This window comes from Marmota monax, unplaced genomic scaffold (genome assembly GCF_021218885.2).
Source record: "Marmota monax isolate L192 unplaced genomic scaffold, Marmota_monax_Labrador192_F-V1.1 WCK01_AAM20220418_F8-fsc00004, whole genome shotgun sequence".
Taxonomy (NCBI): domain Eukaryota; kingdom Metazoa; phylum Chordata; class Mammalia; order Rodentia; family Sciuridae; genus Marmota; species Marmota monax.
The window spans coordinates 25,166,365-25,174,344 of NW_026692881.1; the positions used below are offsets into that span (position 1 = coordinate 25,166,365).

Below are 7,980 nucleotides of genomic sequence, written 5' to 3' on the forward strand. Positions count from 1 at the left end.
GTATTGAGAGGAAATTTATTTCCTCACAATTTCCCTTAACGGAACTTCAAAGGAGAAGGTCATTTGGCGATGCTCTCTCTGCCCAGCAACCGGGCAATGGTGATGGGAGGCAGCGCAGTCTGACACCCTGGCTGAAATCCCAATAATGCCCAGCAGGCTCTCCCTGTCCCCCTTGTGGCAGGAGGGGTGGGCCCCCTTCTCCGCTGGGGCTGAGGATGAGGGAGTCAAGTGTGGGTGGGATTGAAGCCTGGTAGGGTCCAAGGAACTGTAAGTCACCCACTGACATCAGTGGGGTCTTTAATGCTAGCCCTGCGACTCCCACACAGGTGAGAGGCTCTGACAGCCAGGTGTGGGGGGAGTCCCTTCCCCTGCTTCTCCTGGCTGAGGCTTCCTGGTACAGCACATAGACGCCTGTTCTGCCCCAGGCTCAGAGTGCATCTCTGCCACATCCCTGAGCAGCTCCAGGCCTGCTGAGCCTCGGAACTGGGCCCCATCACCCTCTCTCTGACAGGAAGCCCCCTCTGCCGGATCCATCCTTCTTTGCTCTCTGCCTCTTCTTCTGCCTCCTCCAGGACCCACTTCCTCTCCGCCTCCCATAAAGGCACAGAGAGTTTCTTCCCCTCCTTTCACAATCAGACTTCCTGGCTCTGCTCTTCTAATATTCCCCAGATTTATGATAACGATGCTGAGGAATCTGGGAATGGCCAGGGCCTCGGAGGCAGGGGCGTTTGCGTGAGGATACATCTGCTTGGAAAGATGCTCTCTGGAAGTGGAGAATGGAAGTGTCACCAGCAATCTGATCTCTAGAAAAAGTCGCAGATGCAAAAGCAGCTGAGCAGCTGGCTGCTTCCTTAACTCTGGGAAAGCCAGGGGTAGGGGAAGAGGTCCACAGGGGCACCTTGAATTTCCCAGAGAGGCACTGCCCACGTATGAACTGGGATTTATTAACTGTGGATGACTTGAGTCTGGGACAGGAACTCGCGCCCTGAAGGCAGATCATGAATGAGACAAAGTGGCCTGACTCTGGAGAGACTCACCTTGCCCATCTGCTCTGGGGCATTGATGCTGAAGCTGGGGGAACTTGCCTGTCCCGCCCACAGGACACCGACACGCATGCATCACACGATCGCTGATCACTCACCTGCTCACACAGACGCCTATTACACCCAAAACAGACCCGGTATTTCTCACCAGCAAGCCCGACAGCTGACATAGACACATGAAATGTACACACAGATCGGGCCCCAAAGGCAGTTGACATTCTCCACTCACACCTCCCACCACTTTCTTCCCACCCACGAGGCGCACGCACAGAGATGCACAGATACAGAGATACCTCCCAGCCCTGCCCTCCTGACGCACGAAGACAACAGACGATTCTCTCTGCTTTGGGGATTCACAGCCAGCAGCCTCACATGGGACGCTTGGGTCTTGTTCAGTCACTCATACAGACACACGCAGGAGGGATCTGCAGACACACAGGGGCACACTCCAGCCTGGATCCTCTGCCCTTGACTCTCAGAACTTCTAATCTGAGCCTTGCAGAGGCTTCTGGGAAAGTGGCCCTGGGACACGCTCCACTCCCTGGAGGCAGCACCCAGCATGCCCACTCTCTCACCCCTGACTGCACCAGTGTGAGCTCCAGGAACCTTAGGGGACAGGATGACCAAGTTCATCCTGGTTTGCCAGTGTCCTGGAACAGCCTCAGTCCTGGGCACATCTGGAGGTTGGTCACTATCTCAGGGAACCCAGTTTGGACCTGGGTGAGCAAGAGCAACACCTGGCTATGAGGCTGTGCCTCGAGGCAGCTCATTTCCTCTGAGTTTACCCCTCTGTTTACAGGTCTATAAATTGGAGTTGTGGTTCTCCTCAACAAATGGCCTTGAGCATGGCTTCTGTCCTCAGCTGCGGGTCACTGCCTCTTCTTTCCTGAGGCCTCCAGCCTGGCAACACGAAAATGCTCAGGCAGGCCAGGCGTGGTGGCACATGCCTCTTATCCCAGCAGCTCGGAAGCTGAGACAGGAGGATCACAAGTTCAAAACCAGCCTCAGCAAAAGCGAGGTGCTAAGCAACTCAGTGAGGCCCAGTCTCTAAATAAAATACAAAGTAGGGCTGGGGATGTGGCTCAGTGATCTAGTGCCCCTGAGTTTAATCCCTGGTACCTGCCCCCCCACACCTCCGCAAAAGACGAATATGCTCAGTCAATCTGATACACAGGCTGATCTGCTGATCCCTGCCAAGCCCTGGGCTTATGGGTCCAGAGCACCCAGCCCAAAAGCCTGAAGGGGTGGGCAGGAAAAGCTAGACAGGTAAGCCTGGCTCCTGGAGAAGTCTTCCAAGTGGCCGTGCACGGGGTACCACCTGCTCAAAATGTCCTTCACTGTTGCTTATCCTACCTTAGAGCTCTGGTTCCTTAGATTTTGAAGATTTTTCACCTGCCTGGTCAAATGTTCCCTGACCTACCTCCTGCAGGGGTCACCACACCACATCAGAAAGACTTCAGTGGACTGGGGAGTCAAGGGTCAGTCTGACTTTGGACAAAGCTGTAAGCTCAAAAAATGTGATATAGAATCTTCCTCCATCTCTCTCTCTCTCTCTCTCTCTCTCTCTCTCTCTCTCTCTCTCTCTCTCACACACACACACACACACACACACACACACACCTGCCCCTCTCTATGAAGACTCTCCACAGTGATGACCAAGATGGCGGACCCCTGATCCAGGCTTCTATCCTACATCTGAATAGAGGCTGCATGAAGAGAATGCTTCTTGTCCACAGTTCTAACCAAAGTTCCTGGCTAATTCTGCTTGACCAGGGCTAATTCTCATGCCCTCTCAGGGATCTGGAGAGGAGTCAGCCCCCCTGCAGGCTCATAGGGCTAGAACTGGGAGAACCAGGATTCTCCTAAAGAAAATAATATCACTTTTCCAGAAGAATGGAAATGGATCCCAAACAAGAGAAACAATGTCCACTGAAGCAGAGCTTTTTGAACTTTAATGAGTGCACAGATCTCTTGGGGCTCTTGTTAAAGTGCAGATTCTGGTTCAGCAGGTCTGGGATGGGTCAGAGAGTCAGCATCTCGGACAAGATCTCAGGGATGCTGATGTTGCCCCACACAGAACCACACTCTGGGTGGTGAGCACCCTGCAGCTGACACCTCGCCCTGAACAGACTTCATGTTTATGTGACAAGTGAGGTGGAACTAATGTGCTGACGAGACCTGGTGCCACCTTAGTCCTTCTGCATCCCCGGGCCGAGTCACACCTCTTAGATTGCTCCTTGCCATAACTGGTAAGGCAGGCAGGGTCACCCTTCCTTCTCATTCCTATTGTGCAGATGAGGAAACAGAGACTTAAATAAACACTGTGACTTTCCCAAGTCACATCTACTATAAAGGGACTGAGCTTAGTACCAGTCACCTACGGGCTCTGGAGGACAGTACAATTCTCCTGAGCCCATCCCCTCCACTTATAGGGACAGTGCCTCCACCAGATCCCCTCCCACTCTCCAGAGGGTATTGAAGGGCTGTGGGACAGAAAGAAAGAGAGATGGACCACAGTGTTACAGTCATACTTCCCCAGAATTAGAAATTCCCAGGCTGCCAAGCAGAGAGCTATATCAGCTGGTGACGTTTTTTATAGCCTCCACAGCCCTGGGTGACCTGATAGCTGTGCAGTTTGTAAATCAAAGTTTCAGAGGGCAAAGGTCTTCTAAGCATCCCCGTCCCCACCCCCACACACACACACCTCTTGGATTATTTGTAACCTTCTGGCCTTTATCAGTTTTCTCTTTCTTGCTCTCCAGGTGGTTATCATTAACAGAGACCATCACCTAGGGTGGGGCTGATCACACCTGGGATCCAAGAAAAGAAATGTGGTGCCCCTTACCCTTTGCACCTCTCCCAGGGCTGGGCCAGGCATTTGCAGGTGATTTTCAGGAGGACTTTTTGGTGATCTCCAGGCTGGCACAAGTGATCCAAATTTAGAAGAGGCTCCTGGAGAGGGAGGCAGTTCCCCATCTGTTTTGAGTTGAAAAATGTGCCCCCATAAATTATATTGAAGCCCTAACCCCAGCATCTTAGAATGAGTGTGATCTTATTTGGAAGTAGGGTCTTTCCAGGTGTGATTAGTTAAGATGAGTAGAGCTGGGCCCCTATTCCCATGACTGATATCCCTATAAAGTAATGTGGACACACATGTGCATGTGCGCACACACACACACACTCTGAGAATACTGCGTGAGCTGAAGGCAGAGAGATTGGGTGATATAAAGCATCTTATTAATCTCTCTTCAGCAGTATATAGACAAGGCATTAGATTGCGGCACACCACCAGAAGCTAGAGGAGAGGTACAGATGAGGACAACAGAGTCCCCTTACAGGCTTAGAAGGAACCAACCCTGCGGCCATCTTGATTTCACACTTCCAGCCTCCAGAATCCAGACAAATCCTTCTGAGATGCTTTGTTGTTTATCTGCAGAACATGAAAATCCTACAGCACCCAGGGAAAGTCTCACAACCTAACACCTAATTGTTCTGCTAATTGTGATATTACTGTGAGTGAAGTTTTAGGTTCCTTCAGGGCTGGGATGTGCCTCCTCTGTTTTCTCCTCTGGCCTAAGAATTCCGGGCCTCTTTGGTCACTTGGTAAGGCTACATACCTTTGTTGAACTCTGTTTCAAGTCATCCACTGCCGGACTTAGAGTAGGTGCCAGTTAATGGTGTGTGGGTTGCTTTACCTATGCACGTTTTTTAGAAGTCCCCCAAAAGGTATCATCTAGGCAGCAGGAGCCATAGCCCAGGCAAGAATACCTGCACTGTGGAGCCACAGAAGGGCAATGGAGTTCCTAGAACATTACAGAAAAAAAGAGGTCAGAATGTACTAGGAGTGACCTTTTCCAACTTGCTTCACTTAGGCAAAGAAGAGTTTCCTTTGACCCCAGAGGCTGGACATCAAGTAGGAACTCTAGAGAGCCCAGGATGCTGGGCCCCCATGAGACCTGGGTCCAGCAGGAGACAGAGGGTCACCTCAATCTCTCTCCTCTTCTCTCCACTTCCTTCCAGCCTGGCAAAATGCCAAATGGCATTTTATGACCTTGTTTATTATAAGTCACACCCTGATAGAGGCCCAGCTGGCTGGGAAGGGCACATGAGTCACCAGCATCTCCATGGGAATCTCAATCACAACAGCCCAGCCAGGTTCCTTCCAATCCACTGCCCCCACCCCCAAAAACACACACACAATCATGTCAGCTGAGTGGTCACACCAGGGCTGAGCCTGGCACAGGACAAGGAAAGGCCTGCTGAAATGATATGTCCTCATCCACCACTGCTTCAGGATCTTGCTCCTCTCTTCCCCTCAGCTCTTTTACTGAACCATCCTCTGTCCAGATTCCAGAGGGGCATTTGTCCCCCAGCCCAGTCCTACAGCTCCATCCACCATGAATCTTTCTGGCTTTGAATGTGAATAGGGCACTAAAGAGCTGGGTGGCCTTTGTCAAGTCCCTTCACCTCTTTGAGCCTCGGATTCCTTAGCCATATAAGGAGGACAGCCATGACACCTCCCTCATCAGGTTGCTGAAATGAGATGATTTACATCACATGCTTGGAATAGCGAGTGGCATTGGCAAGTGTGCACATTAACTGTTCTATTCTGATGGCGGTGATGAATGTGTTGGGCTTGTGAGCATGGCAGGGGGCTTGTTCTGCCACCAGAATGCACATTCCAATCTATTGCAAAGCTGAGAAATGTGACGTCAATTTTACCTGCTTTCTTGGGATTTTGCCGCCTGTGACTTTTTCTTGAGGAATTTGCACTGATACAAGGCAACTCATTCACTCTACAAATATGTACTGAGCACCTGCTAAGGAGGTGACGCGTTCTTGGCGGTCCCAAGAGCAGAACGGGGAGGGGAGGGGGATGCAGAGGCAGTTCCTGGCAGCTGCCCAGGCTCATATCAGGAAAGTTCCTTTCATGGGCTGGGGTTGTAGCTCAGTGGTAGAGGGCTCCCCTCACATGCAGGTGGCCCTGGGTTCAATCCTCAGCACCATATAAAAATAAAATAAAGGTATTGTGTCCATCTACAACTAAAAAAAAAAAATTAAAAAAAAAGAAAGTTCCTTTCATGTTTCACTGAGGTCATGGCAGATACTTTGCCTATGTCCCTATAGATTGAGCCTACCATGGCCTGGAGATGATGTCCTGGAGGGGAGGCAGAAGAGGCCTCTGCCCAGGAATTAGGACCAGCATTGGGCTTTGGATCCTAGCCTTATCTCCTCCAATTCTTATGACCTTGGGAAAGTCAATTAGCCTTACGGAGCTCCAGTTTCCTCCTCTGTTAAATGGGCATGATAATACCTGGCTGAGAATGGCAGAGCAGCTGTCAGCTCACAGGTGTGGAAACAAGCCTCTCGTAACTATATTTCCCCTTCATTCCTTCATCCATCCATCATCCATCCTCCATTCCACATTATTTTGATTAGCTACTATTTTGAGTAACTATAGATGGAACTGGGAGAACAGGGGAACCGAGAGAGGCATAGGAAAGTGCTGATCACCAGGACTCAACAGTGAAGGGACCTCTGTCTACCCCCCCATACTCCAGATGTCAATGTCAGGACCAGTAAACAGGAACCACTGGGCAAATTGTCAGGAGGGGCTGACCTTTCCTCAGTCCTGCCCAGTTGGCCATGGACTCTCTGGTCTAGGCTACAAGTAACCTCTGGGTGAGTGGCCAGGGTGGACTTTCCCTCTCTCTTGGATCCCAGCCAGCCTTGCCAGCCCTCCCAACTGAACTCATGACTCTGTTTCCCATTTCTTGGCAGGAGACAGATTCTGAAATAAAGGGGCAGGAGGGTTCTGGATAGCATCCTCACATACTCACACTTCAGGCAGGAAGCGGGAGGGTGAGGAGCCAGCCACATCTGGACCCTCCTTTCAGAAAAGCAATACTTGATATGAATCTCCACTTCGGACCTCTGCTTAGCTGTCTTTGGACAGAACTGGAACAAGTGGACACTCTTACTGCAAAGAAGCCTGGGGAAAAGGGCGCAGAATTCTCATGATTGACGCAGACCAAGGGTCAGCAAACTTTTCCCAGAAGGGAGTAGATAGTAAATATTTTTGGCTTTGTGGGCCAAACAGTCCTTGTTGCCAGTACTCAACTCTGCCTTTATAGTATGACAATAATCATATGTAACACACAAATGTGTGTTACTTCAATAAGACTACATATGGACACACTTGTTTTCATATAATTTTCGTATGTCACAAAATATTATTTTTATTTTCTTCAGCCATTTAAAAATGCTAAAAACCATTTTAGCTCATGGGTCCTAGAAAAACTAGGGAGTCACCTGTAATCCCAGCTACTCAGGAGACTGAGGCAGGAGGATGGCAAACTTGGCACCAACCTGGGCAACTTAGTGAGACCCTGTCTCAAAACTAAATTTTCTTTTCTTTTCTTTTCTTTTTTTTTTTAACAGGGCTGGGGATGTAGTTCAGTGGTAGAGCTCCCCTGAGTTCCATCCCCAGTGCCTCTGTCCTCAGGGAAGTCAGATTTAGCCCTCAGGCTGTAGTTTGTCCACCCCTGGTTTAGACCAATCATAGACCATATCTTGGGGGTGGCATCTCCCACTTCAGAGAAGAACATGAGTGTGTGTGTGTGTGTGTGTAGTGAGATGAAGGAGGTAAGCAGTGTATTATGAAGGCACTAACAAGGCTGATCACTGCAGGATTCGAATCCACAGCCTCCACTCTGAGCCTCCAGGCTGTTTTGCTCAGCACCCTCTCTGTGCCATGGTGGTAAGCAGGAGGAGGCAAGTGATCGGGCCTCAGTGTCATGGTGTCAGTATTGTTATCATGATGGCACACTCAGCCACATGCCCATATGCTCCTGAGGCATTCCAACAGCCTCTTTTCCCAGGGCCCCAGATGGGAGATCCCAGGAGGGGGTGGGGGGAAGTGTCCCCAGGAGGCAAT

General features: G+C 50.4%; 1 long non-coding RNA gene across 2 annotated transcripts; it reads right to left on the reverse strand.

Annotated features, from left to right (window-relative positions):
• Positions 1–2,978: 2,978 nt before the first annotated feature.
• LOC124096524 (uncharacterized) lies at positions 2,979–7,031 on the reverse strand. Of its 2 annotated transcripts, none has more exons than XR_006852881.1 (4): positions 6,884–7,031; positions 4,661–4,846; positions 3,889–3,995; positions 2,979–3,326 (listed from the first exon to the last, which is right to left on the reverse strand). It is a non-coding gene; the product is annotated as an uncharacterized LOC124096524 (long non-coding RNA). The 2 variants fall into 2 exon arrangements; XR_006852880.1 differs by having other exon boundaries at positions 3,889–4,019.
• Between the last annotated feature and the right edge of the window lie 949 nt (positions 7,032–7,980).